Source organism: Marmota monax, unplaced genomic scaffold (genome assembly GCF_021218885.2).
Source record: "Marmota monax isolate L192 unplaced genomic scaffold, Marmota_monax_Labrador192_F-V1.1 WCK01_AAM20220418_F8-fsc00275, whole genome shotgun sequence".
Lineage (NCBI taxonomy): Eukaryota > Metazoa > Chordata > Mammalia > Rodentia > Sciuridae > Marmota > Marmota monax.
Window position 1 is genome coordinate 250,326 of NW_026691942.1, and position 13,287 is coordinate 263,612.

Below are 13,287 nucleotides of genomic sequence, written 5' to 3' on the forward strand. Positions count from 1 at the left end.
CACCTGGGCACTGACACCTGAGCTCTGCACACCTGGGTGCTAACACCTGGGCTCTGCACACCTGGGTGCTGACACCTGGGCTCTGTGCATCTGGCTCTGCACACCTGGACTCTGCATCTGGGCTCTGCACACCTGGGTGCTGACACCTGGGCTCTGCACACCTGGGTGCTGACACCTGGGCTCTATACACTTGGGTGCTAACACTTGGGCTCTGCACACCTGGGTGCTGACACCTGGGCTCTGTGCACTTGGGCACTGACACCTGGGCTCTGCACACCTGGGCTCTGCGCACCTGGGCTCTGCGCACCTGGACTCTGCGCATCTGGGCTCTGCACACCTGGGCTCTGCGCACCTGGACTCTGCGTACCTGGGTGCTGACACCGGGGCTCTGCACACCTGGGTTTTGTGCACTTGGGTGCTGACACCTGGGCTCTGCGCAACTGGGTGCTGATACCTGGGCTTATGCACTTGGGCACTGACATCTGGGCTCTGTGCACCTGGGTTCTGCGCACCTGGGCTCTGTGCACCTGGGCTCTGCACACCTGGGCTCTGTGCACCTGGGGCTCTGCACACCTGGGCTCTGCACACCTGGGCTCTGCACACCTGGGTGCTGACACCTGGGCTCTGCGCACCTGGGCTCTGCATACCTGGGTGCTGACACCTGGGCTCTGCGCACCTGGGCTCTGTGCACTTGGGCTCTGTGCACCTGGGTGCTGACACCTGGGCTTTGCGCACCTGGGCTCTGCACACCTGGGTGCTGACACCTGGGCTCTGCGCACCTGGGCTCTGTGCACTTGGGCTCTGTGCACCTGGGTGCTGACACCTGGGCTTTGCACACCTGGGCTCTGTGCACTTGGGCTCTGTGCACCTGGGTGCTGACACCTGGGGTTTGCACACCTGGGCTCTGTGCACTTGGGCTCTGCACACCTGGACTCTGTGCACTTGGGCTCTGCACACCTGGGCTCTGCACACCTGGGTGCTGACACCTTGGCTCTGTGCACCTGGGCTCTGTGCACTTGGGCTCTGTGCACCTGGGTGCTGGCACCTGGTTCTGCACACCTGGGCTCTGCACACCTGGTTATTGACACCTGGGCTCTGTGCACTTGGGCTCTGTGAACCTGGGTGCTGACACCTGGGCTCTGTGCACTTGGGCTCTGTGAACCTGGGTGCTGACACCTAGGCTCTGCACACCTGGGTACTGACACCTGGGCTCTGCACACCTGGGCTCCGAGCACCTGGGATCTGCGCACCTGGGCGCTGACACAAGGGCTCTGCATACCTGGGCTCTGCACACCTGGTTATTGACACCTGGGCTCTGCACACCTGGTTATTGACACCTGGGCGCTGCACATCTGGGCTCTGAGCACCTGGGTGCTGACACCTGTGCTCTGCACACCTAGGTGCTGACACCTGGGCTCTGCATACCTGGGCGCTGCACACCTGGGCTCTGTGCACTTGGGCTCTTTGCACCTGAGCACTAATACCTGGGCTCTGCACATGTGGGCACTGTGCACCTGGGCTCTGTGCACTTGGGTGCTGACACCTAGGCTCTGCACACCTGGGTATTGACACCTGGGCTCTGCACACCTGGGCTCCGAGCACCTGGGTTATGCACACTTAGGCGTTGACACCTGGGCTCTGCGCACCTGGGCTCTGTGCACCTGGGTGTTGACACAAGAGCTCTGCAAACTGGGGCTCTGCATACCTGGATGCTATGCACCAAGGCTCTGCACACTGGGGCTCTGCACACTTGGGCTCTATGCACCTGGACTCTGCACACTGGGGCTATTCACACTTGGATGCTGCACATCTGGGCTATGCACACTCAGACGCTGTGCACTGGGACTCTACACACTGGGGCTCTGCACACCTGGGCTCTATTCACTGAGGCTCTGCACACTAGGGCTATGCACACCTGGGCTATGCACACTGGGGTTATGCACACCTGGGCTCTGCACACCTGGTCTCTACACACCTAGACTCTACACATCTGGGCTATGCACATTTGGATGTTGCACACCAGGACACTGCACCCTGGGGTTCTGCACACCTGGGCTCTACATACCTGGACTCTGCACACCGGGGCTCTGCACACCTGGGTGCTACACACCTGGGCTCTGCACACCTGGGCTCTGTACACCTGGGCTTTGCACCCTGGGGCTCTGCACACTTGGGCTCTGCACACCTGGGCTCTGCACCCTGGGGCTCTGCACACCTGGGCTCTGCACCCTGGGGCTCTGCACACCTGGGCTCTGCACACCTGGGCTCTGCACCCTGGGGCTCTGCATACCTGGGGCTCTGCACACCTGGGCTCTACACACCTGGGGCTCTGCACTCCTGGGCTCTGCACCCTGGGGCTCTGCACACCTGGTCTCTGCACACCTAAGGCTCTGCACACCTGGGCTCTGCACACTGAGGCTCTGCACACCTGGGCTCTGCAAACTAAGGCTATGCACACTGGGGTATGCACATGGGGCTCTGCACACTGAGGCTCTGCACACCTGGGCTCTACACACTGAGGCTCTGCACACCTGGGCTCTGCACACTGAGGCTCTGCACACCAGCTCTGCACACCGGGGCTCTGCACACCGGGGCTCTGCATACACAGGTGCTGCTAGTGGAGTGGCATCTCCCCATCTAAGTGCCAGGCACCACATTAGTGAACTAACAGAGCCACTCTGGGGTGGATGGTGCCCCCAATTTCAGAGGTGTTTTCTCAAAATGAAACTTAAGAGCATAGACTTATTTTAACTGATATAAGTCTTCACTTATTCTTCTGAATCTAGAGGACAGCTGCCCACCTCCCTGGACCTCCCACCCTGTCCTCTGCTCTGGTCTAGTCTCACACTTAGCATGAGCTGCCTCCCAAACTGCAGCACCCTCTGGCCTTATTCTGTCCTCTTCAGTGGCCCCTGTGGGCCTCAGGGGCGTCAGTAAGCACTGCTCTCTGTCACTCTGGTGCCTGGGTGTGAGCCCACCAAGGGTGCGCCACCAGGGATCTGGGATTGGGTCCTGCTGCCAAGGGCTCCCTGGGCCGGGATGTGAGCGCTGTGTTCTCTTCTCTCGACCCTGGGAGGTGGCTGGAAGGGGTCACCATCCTGCCTTGATCCTCTGCAGTTAGCAGGAACCTAGAGGTGAGGACTTGACTGTTCAACACAGTGACCTGCAGCTGGACATGCTGATGTACCTAAGACGGAGGCCACTGAGTCCCTTTTACTAAACAACGGTCTCCTTAAGGGCTTCGTTCGCTTCTACTGATGATCAGATTGAAATCGGGAAAGAGTGTAAAACGGGAAGCACAGGAGGGAGACATGACTTTAGAAGCACTCTCACCCAGACAGGCATTTCAAGGTAGGTTTCTGGACTATCTCGATGCTTTGATTGGAGGTGGAAGAAGGACACCTGTGATAGTCCCAGCTACTCCTGGGGGCCTGGTTAGCCCAGCAAAACCCCTCCAGCCAGGCTGCCACCCACAGGACAGACCACCAGGAACTCAACTCCAGCCCCCACAGCTGAAGGGCTGCCCCGAAGCCAGGGCTGCCTCCCAAGGTCACGGGTCCTTGCCACTGCTGCAAGCCAAGCCAGTCTTGGTGGCCCCCCATGGCACAACTGTCATATTCAGGCAATTTTAAATAGCCAACTCAGCGCAGCCTGGGCCTGATGTAGGACAAGACAATGGGCAGCCATTCTCCACATAGGCTTCTGCCACCTTCCTCACACTCTTTTTGCTCAAGAGGTAATGAATGGTCATCATGTGTGGTCACTGTCACAGTCACTGGCCACATCGACGGCACACTGTGTATGCCGACTGCTTCCTGCACGCTGGGCACTGCTCTGGGTGCTGCAGTCCTGTGGCGCAGGGTCTAAGAGTTCTAAACAGCCCCCAGACCAGCTCCTCCCATGTCAGCGTCTAGTTCAACTTGCCAATGCACCCTGAGGGCTGGGGGACGGGGGACTTCGGGCAGGTTTTTATCAGCACCCTGTGGGGCCCAGGGTGCTGTAGGTTACACAGAGCGAGCAGAAGGACTGGCTGCTGCTCACCAGGTCTGCTCAGCCCAATGCCAGTGGAAAGTCACTTTAAACAGGAAAGCCCCATGGGCTGGGCCAGGGTCCCCACTCCAGGCTTGACAGATGGGGATGGTCTGGGAGAGGAGGGGGCAGGCTTTCTAAGTGCGGAGCTGGGAACAAAGGCTCAGGAGGCAGAGGGCACACGGGCATTTCAGGCTGGAAGGAGCCGGCTGGGACACAAAAGGTATTCAGTCCTTCCATTCTGCCACTGCTTGATGAAGCCAAAGGGCAGGCCGTGGGGGGTGCTGAGGCAGCTGCCTCTGTGTTTCAGGAACTGCACATCATTTTGGGGCCCAATTACCCTATCTAAGGCTGCCTGAGTGACGATCTGACTGTGCAAGGCATGAGTGCACCCTGAGGGCTGGGGGTCTGGGGACTTCGGGCAGGTCCCTTTAATCCTGACTCAAGCAGCTGGCCCTGACCCTGGGGGGCACGGGGCTCTGAGCTCAGGGCCCACCAGTTTCTAAACATCTGTCCTGTGGCCCAGAGGGGCAGGCGCTTCACCTCCAACTCCAGCCAGCGGCTGCATTTCCAGAGTGAAGGTCCGTGGGGGGAACCCCGGAGGCAGGCCGGGTGGGGGGGCTTCCACACTCGGCAACACAACGCCAGGTCTGCCTGCTGTCTCACTGGCAGCCCATGAGCTGTGCAGACTCACAGAGCCTGAAAACACCCGTGTCCAACCAGGAGTGGCAAAGCCTGGGCAGCACGGTGCTCGCCATGACGACCCCCCGGGGCAGCACTCAAGTCAGCGAGGAGACGGATGCTTCGAAAGCAACCAATGTTTTTCTCACATGCCAAACGTGGGGCCAACTGACTCTCTGTATTTTTATTGCTGTTGAATCTGGTGGAGGAAAGAAAGCCGTGGGGGTGGGTGCATAACCCTGAAGCCACACACCAGGTCCAACTTCCACCTTAGGCATTTTGTTTGAGAAGCAAGTCTGCATTTTATTTTCTCCCACTTAAAAACATCTTTTAAAAAATATTTTTTGTGTGTGTGTGGTGCTGGGGATCACCCAGAGCTTGTGCATGCTTGGCAAGGATTCTACCACAGAACTGCACCCCTAGTCCCCAAGCATCTTGATGTCTGGCTTACGTGTCTCAGAAGCCAACAAAGGGGTAATTTGGGGGTGCTCCTTTATGTAAATTTATTCTTCTGCTTCACTTTCTTTGCAAAAATGGGGGAAATGCTGTGATGCTTAATTACAGAACAGACCCACTTTCCTCCTGCAATCAGAGGACCCAAGCCTGGTTCTGCGCTGGTGTGATGACATCCTGGGTGCAACTTGCAAAGCTCCATCTGATTTGCTGCAAAGTGTCACAAAGTCAATCCAAGGTTAGGCCTGTTTCAAACCTGTATTCCTCAGTCAGTTTTCAAATACTTACCTTTATTTGCTCACATAACCCTAATGACCACATCAATTGTGCACACACACACACACTCATCAGACAGTTAATTTTGTTGGTTGTATTATTTTCTGCCTGTTATCCCTGCCATTCTAGTCAGAGCTCCTCTGCAGGAGCACCCAGCTGGTACTGAGGGGAGCACTGCCCGGTGCTGAGGGGAGCGCCTGCCGCCTCACACGCCTGGCTCCCACATCTTCCCAGAGCCCCAGGCTCGATGGAGAGTCACACCAGGAACAACCACGCTTACAACAGTGAGCAGTGGAGCAAAGGGACCACCCCAGAGCTGCTGCAGGGAGCAAGGCAGGTCCTCAGACACCGCTGGAACCGTGAGGCCCACAGATGGCCCCACCCAGTGCCCGGAAGGTCATGGCCTGCTCTGGCTCCACCGCCTGCCTTAGCCCTGCCCAAACTTCCTTCTCTCCTCTTGAACAGAAGCCTCAGCCTCGGGAACACTTCTCCCCCGCCCTCCTCCCACTGTTCTGGACCTCACCTGCTCCAAGGCCCCTGCCTGGCCACCCTGGGTTCCCCAGGCATCACCGTGGTGCCACCTGGCCTCTGTCACACAAATATGGGCTGGTCTTACGTAAGGCCAGGTTCAACAAGACCCCGTTTGTTAAACGTGTCCTTTCGTCATCACCCTAGGGACACGTATGAAGACCCGAATGGTGTGACTATGTACAACCAGAGACATGAAAAATCGTGCTCTATGTGTGCAATATGAGTGCAAATGCATTCTGCTGTCAAGTATAACAGATTAGAATAAAAAATAGGAATTTATAAAAAAGACAATGTAAACGAAGGGCAAAATGGTGATAGATTGGGAAAGAGAAAAAAAAAAAGTAAAAATAAACATTGATTTAAAAAAAAAAAGTGCTCCTTTGCTCCACTTCTGGGCTCTGCAGTCCTGAGGGCCCTAGGCTGTCTGGGATCCCTGAGACCTCCACCCGCAGGGGCAACCCACATGTGAGCAGGGTCCCGGGGCAGAAAACAGCCCTGTGCAGCTGCCCGCTGGGCTGGGAGGAGAGCAGCTCCCAGAGCTGAGGGCTGAGGGAAATGCTAACCCTAGGGCCTCCAGCCGGGGCAAGAGCAGGGCTGCCAGGCGCCTCCTGCCTGGGAGGAGGGTCGCCAAGGCACAGGGCCCTCCCCTGCTGGAGCTACTGCAGGGTCCTCCTCCTCTGGGCCTTTGTGAGCTTCTACGCAGACGCCTGGAAGTGCCTCCCCATTCCACTGTGCCTCGGCTCTCCAGGGCTGCCTTCCTCGTGGGTTTGCACCTACGGCCGGGGCTCCTCACCCCCCCACCTGCAGTGTCCCACCTCCTCTCCTGCCCACGCATGTCGGCGTCCAGAGCAGGGCCGGGCTGTTGCTGGAAGGCTGCTGTGTCCCACAGCGGACCCCCATAGCAGCACACCTTCTCCCACCCCTGGGCCAAGGAGAAGCTTGCTCCCCTACAGGGGGCCCGAGCTCCTTGGCCCAAGGAGCCGGCAGCTGCTCCAGACACCAGTGGGTTCCGGGCTGCAGCTGCCTGCACGAGGCTGTCACCTGGAGGAGATTCGGGCCCTTGGTGCTGCACCCCACACGGGAAGCTCTTCACCTGGGGGAGTTTGCTGGCCCTGGACAAAGGCACCCAAGGAGCCCCGGCCCGGCCAGGCACCTGGCCCTGGGGAAGGCCCAACAGGGGCAGCTGCAGAGGGAACCCCAGAGCCAGAGCCATGCCTGGGTCCAGTGTGCTCCTGGGCCCTGTTCCCCTCAGGACCCTTCCCCACCTGCCCAGCATCTGTTTTTAAGCCCATTTAACCCACTTTTCCTCGTCCCTTTGCTCCCCCTCCCACCCTGCTGCACCCCAGGCAGCTCGCCCTCAGGACCCACACGCGTCAGGAATCTCTCGGCACTCTGGCTGTGGACCCTCACCTTGGCTTGCCCTTGGATGGGGCTGAGGTAGATCCTTCAGATAACAGGAGGGACTGTCTTCCAGGAGGCTATGTCACCTAGGACGCAAATCTGAGAGGGATTTTGCCCACAGCCAATTGCAGGACACTCACTCTCATGGGCCTTCTCTGACCACCACACAGAAAATGCCTAGGGTTCTGCAAGAGTCTAGGGGTGAATCAGCCCAGTGGAGGGTCAGCTGGGGGTGGAGGGTCAGCTCAGGTGGAGGGTCAGCTGGGGGTAGAGGGTCAGCTGGGGGTAGAGGGTCAGCCTGGGTGAAAGGTCAGACTGGGTGGAAGGTCATCCTGAGATGGGTCAGCTTAGGTGGAAAGTCAGCCTGGGTGGAGGGTCAGTCTGGGTGGAGGGTCAGTCTGGGTGGGGGGTCAGCCCAGGTGAGGGTCAGCCTGGTGGAAGGGCAGCCTGAGGTGGGTCAGCCTGGGGGCAGGTCTCCCCTGCTCTCCCAGGGTGCACTTCCTTTGCATCTCACTGTGGAGGCCTCTCTCCCTGCATCAGGGCCTGGGGAGAGGGAGCCCCACCTGCACAGAACAGGCAGGAACCAGCCCTGGAAGGGAGGCGGACAGGAGTCCGGCACTAGGTGTGCCAAGCCCGGCCCTCAATCTGCCACAGGAAAGACATTTACGAAGAGAAAAGCACAGCCACGGGAGGCAGACAGAGATGGTGGGAGGAGGTCTGCTGAGGTCCCCTCAGGACACAGGAGAGGAGGACCCAGGGAACACCGTAGACAGCACACATTTTCCACGTACCACACTGTCCTCAGCTCCATGGCCCAGTAGGGTCCTCCCCAGGAGGCCACTCATGGGCCCTGTACAACTGCAGGGTCCCTGGACTGCAGCTATGGTTCTCCTGTGGCTCTGCAGGATGCCTACACCATGGCCACCTAGTACCTGGCCGATGCTCCTGCCCACAGCCTGCCTTTCATCCATGGATGCTCTGCTCACCTCTGCTCTGCCCTGCGGCCAGCCCAGCATCCAGGAGCTGGGTCCCACAGTGGTCCCCCCCCACTGGAGACTCAGGCCACTCGCTATGCTTCTCCTAGCCATATCCAACTTCCTCATCTCCAAGAAACCATACAGAGAGGAGACGGGGGTCCCCAGGTCCCAGTCTCACGGGGCCTCACATCAAAGGCGGAGTCAGTGTGGAGCACTGTGCATGCCCCACCACCTGGAATACAGCTTGGACCTGCTCCTTGAGGCCACAGCTCTCTGCTCCCTTGGGAAGCAGGTGGCCGCCAGGAGAAACGTGGTGACCTCAGTGGGCTTGCAGTGGTTGAGGGTAGTGGGCCACTGAAGGGCAGAAACCCTAGAGGGCCTGCAGGGTGGCCTGCTGGGCAGCTGCTATCCACTTGGCAAGAGGGCAGTGCACTCTGTCTTCCTGCAGTGTGGAGTACCACCCCATTGCCTTTCCCTAGGTGCCACCCACACTGCTGGGCTTGGTGCTGACCTCACACCTTTTCCTATGAGCACCGAGGCCCTCCCACCCCTGGGCCACTGGCGAGCCAAGGGAGGTGGCTGGGGATGCGGCCTCCCAAGAAGGAGAGGCTCTTCCCTGAAGAAGCACCCCAGGAATCATGATCTAAGAAACACCCAGCTCTGCTAATCAACCATGAAAACACAGTCACCACAGTGAGCATCACAGGGACAGAGTGTTGTGTCCAGGCCTCGGGTTGGAGAGTGTTAGGGCTCCAGCCTCTCGTTTCCAAACCCCTCACCGAGTGGGCTGACTTCACTGTTCCTGTCTGGTCCCAGGAGGGGCCTGCTGCACTGGGCAGGCCACCTGCTTTCCTGCATGCTTCAGTATTTCCTGAGCAGTCGCTCCAGACCTCAGTGATCTCAAGGATTCCATTTCCACTCCCGGGAGCTTTCTGAAGAACGCAGGAGCCGTGCTGCATGACCAGCTGCAGAACATGACCACATACTCGAGTGTTTAGGGTCACAGGAGGAAGGTACTACAGTGAACACCTTCCAGGAACCCGCTCTGCTACAGTCAGAAGGCACTAGGAGATTCACCTGAGCTTACAGAAACCCTCTGATCCTTTGAAGCTGAACATGTAAGCAAACACAGACAGATTCTTTGGATGTTGGGGACAAAATTGCTTCTTTCCCCTCAGCAAGGCCAGAGCTGGCAACTGTTCCTTGCCCAGTCACATTACTGCCTCAAAAGGCATGGAATCTGCACCAACTGAACAATGATTTAGCATTTGCTGGATTTGCACAGGAACATTTCAGGGCAGCATGGGCCTGGGAAGAGCAGAAAGAGCTTCCCTCCAGGACCTGGGCACACCTGAGGAGACAAACTCACTCTTGCAAACCAGCAGTATTGGGAAAGAGGAGCAAACTCTGCCTGCAGACCATCTGCTAGCTTTGCAAAGGTGGAACTAGAAAAAATTCCCATTCTCAGGCCTGACTACGTTAAAATAAAAGGAAAGTCCTTTAATAAAGGACTAGGGCACCTTCCCCTTTCAAAGCAGGAGAGATTTTGCTTCTTGAATATTTGCCAAAAATAAATACCTATATTATTTCAACCTGAAAGTGTAAATGTAAAGCCAGGACAACTGCTTGAAGACACAGGGTTGACTGAAACAGAAAAGGCTTCTGAGAAACAAGCTCATTGTTTCTCATCCTATGCTCTTGCCTTCTCTGTGACTAGTGATCTCACCAACTGGGGGAAATTGAGCTCACCTAGAAAAAGGAGGGTCTCTTAACCCACAAGGGCACGTGCTCCCTGTGACCTGTTCTTGCCTGAGAGAACTCCACTCCCCGCGGCAGAGGTGAGCAGTCAGGGTGCATCTGGACCTGGTCCATCAGCACGGGCCCAAGAGCGTCCCAAGCAGCAGCCACCTTGCACACTGTCGTCACATTCACAATAACTTGCTAATGGGAGTGGCGGCAACCAAGACTCGCACTTAGTGCCTGTTTACAGGCGGTCCCTGCAGCCCAGCGCGGGCTCTCCTCTGGGTTTGGTTCCAAAGGCTTCCAAATACACAAGGAAACCTGCTGGGTATTGTGAAATGAACCATCAAAAGAGAACTTGCTGAAGATTCTGCAGGAGTCTCTGCCCTCGTGTCAGGGAGGGAGAGTGGGCAGGCAGAATACTAAACTTGCTGCTCAGAGATGATCAAAGCCTCAAAGAAATGGATGCAGCATTCAAAGAGACTCAGAGAGGAAAGGAGAGGATGTCTTCTAATCACCTAACAACTTATTTTTGGCACAGTTTTTACCCAATCACCTTCCATAGAAATAGGACACCGACATGCAGGAGGTGCATGAGTGCTAGCCCCACATGGCAGTCGCCGGTGCCCACAGCATACCCATGAGGCTGTGCATATGTGCATCCAGACGCAGGCATGGCACGCAATGTGAAAAAAATAGAAATAAATGAAATTTGCTTTTTAGATAATGAAGTATAAGTTTAATCCAAACACATCATATTCAACTCATTTAGAAGAAGAAAAAACAGTTACTAAAACATTGGGAGGAAGTTTGGTGGAAGAATCCCAATGAAAAATATCCTTTAAAATACATTCCAGTTATCCTGAAGTCAATGTGCCAATTTTTAAAAATATGAGCAAATTAAACTTTGCCAGATTATCTGATGGGATTGGTAGTTTGGAAAAGCATCAAAAGTGAGAGTCTACCAAAGGGACGGAAAAAGATCTGGTTTCCAATAAGAACATCACCCACCAAACACACGTAAGCCGAGAGCTCTGTCAGGCCTGACTCTGTGCAGGGTCCCCTCTGGTGCAGGAGGGGAAACGCACAGATGTTTGACTTAGAATCGAAGAGCTCAAGCCATGGATTGCTCTGGAACCGTGCTGAGGAGAGCCAGATGATGTCTCAGGGACCCTCACGCTCCACAGCCACCCAGAGCCCCCACCCCCATGCACACAGGGCAGACCACCCATGCTGTGGCACAGGGGCCTTGGGGGACAGATGCTTTCCCAGGGTCACGGGGTCCCAGCTCCTGGTGTGAACTCTCAGTGACACTGGACTCTCCTACTGGCTCCAAGGGAGGAGCAGTGCCACCAGAATTCCCCAGTGCTGCCCAGAACACCACCCAGGCACCCCCAGAGCCTCTGCACCTTCCTGACCTCACTGCGGTCCTTTGCCCTGGCATCCTGCCTTGCCAGGTCGCAACCTCTGGCCTGACTCACAACACTCTGTATTGGAAACTGTAGAAGAAGAGCATCCTGCCTCCTACCCCACTGTCCAACACCCCGGGGACCAGTCAGGGAGTCACCAGGTCTGTCTGAAGTCTCACGTTGATCCCAGAACCAGCCAACACAGACATTTGGTGACTCTAAAGTAATACCCCATGCAACAAGCTCCTTCCCTGAAGTTTACTGTTTCATGTTTGTAATATATTAAAAAAAGACTTTTCAGAATATTTTTAATGTTGAGGAGCATCTCAATGGCAGGTATGGTCATCCCAGAGAGATGTGTACCCATCAGTGAATCAACATCTGCTCCGCCTGCCCACGTGGCTACTCGACCTGTAACTATGTCCACCGAGGCCTCCCTAGCTCCTGACACAAAGCTGACCCGCAATCCCCATCCTCTAGGAGAACACAGCCCTGGTAGCCCAGCGCTAGGACAGCCTCCCACGACATGGCCCCTCTGTGGGAGCAGCCCGCTCACTACAGGAGCTGACAGGCACTTGTTTTCAGAGCCAAGCCCAACAGAAAATCTTAACCATCATTTCATTTCCAAACTTTCCCAGATCATATTTTCAAAGGGAATGTTTTTTCCCTGTCTTTCCCCCTTTTTATTAATCTGGATTGAAGAAAAGCACACATTTAATTTATTGTCTGGATTACAGATTCTTATTAAACAAACCAGAGCTCATTATAAAATCAATATCAACTTAACCACCATGCCCCCAGGAGGGACACAAAAAGGTCATTCTAAGAAATTCAAACAATTTTCCTGCTGGAAGGGCATGATTTTAATTACAGATACTATTAATTAGAGCTGTCATTGGGAAGATTTTTTTTTTCTGTTAATTATCACACACTCATTCCTAAGTATGCATTTCAACCTGCATTTTTGTAAAAATCAGTCATTTCTGCATGCAAGTCCAACCTTTCCATTCTATCAATATTTTATATTTGAATTTCAAAGTATATCAAAGGATGCCATGCTTTCTAGAAATCCACGCCTGTGTGATCCCCATCTCACACGTGGCGCAGGACTAGTGTGATGATTTATTTATGTCCTGACAGACGTGGCCTCAAGACCTAGCACCCATATTGATGGTCCTGCTCAAGAGAATTTCTGGGTAAATTCTTACTAGTTTATGTGACATTTTTTTCAGGCTGCTTCTTCAAAGGTGATTTTCCTTTGGCTTTGAAGCAGAGCTACACCCTGCCTGAAATACCATCCTCAACACTTTTGAAGTTGCCATTCCTTTATGAGAAAAAGATGGTTCTGACCAGACGTGTGACCCCTCCAGGAAACCAGGCGTTCTCCACTCAATGACAAGGCTGAGGGTTTTGAAATGGGAGGAAGAGTTATCTCCTGGTCTCTCTTAAGCACAGAGGCTTTATAAATCCACTCCAGCTCCTTACATGGGGCAGAGACAGGGCTGTCCAGAGAGCAAGGACCAGCCAGCTCAGGCCAGCCTGTGGGCATACTCCTGGACACACAGGCACTTTCTGGGAAGAGCCCAAGAGTCCGCCTGGGCAACTCTGACCTGTAACATGGGCCTTACATCGCAAGAGCCACAAGTTGTTGACAAGACAGTGCATGTCATGGTCATATGACTGCAGAGGACAAAAGGTCCAGTCCAATGGAGAGGGTCTTACAGAGAGTGCTCACTGAACTTTGAAAACAGAGTGCAACTGAATTATTTTATTTTCCCAAACATGAATAT

The 13,287-nt window shown here is 55.3% G+C and overlaps 1 protein-coding gene across 3 annotated transcripts in view; it reads right to left on the reverse strand.

Annotated features, from left to right (window-relative positions):
- Ptprn2 (protein tyrosine phosphatase receptor type N2) overlaps positions 1-13,287 on the reverse strand; it is a 769,678-nt gene that overhangs the window by 74,035 nt on the left and 682,356 nt on the right. The gene's annotated exons all lie outside the window — the stretch shown is intronic.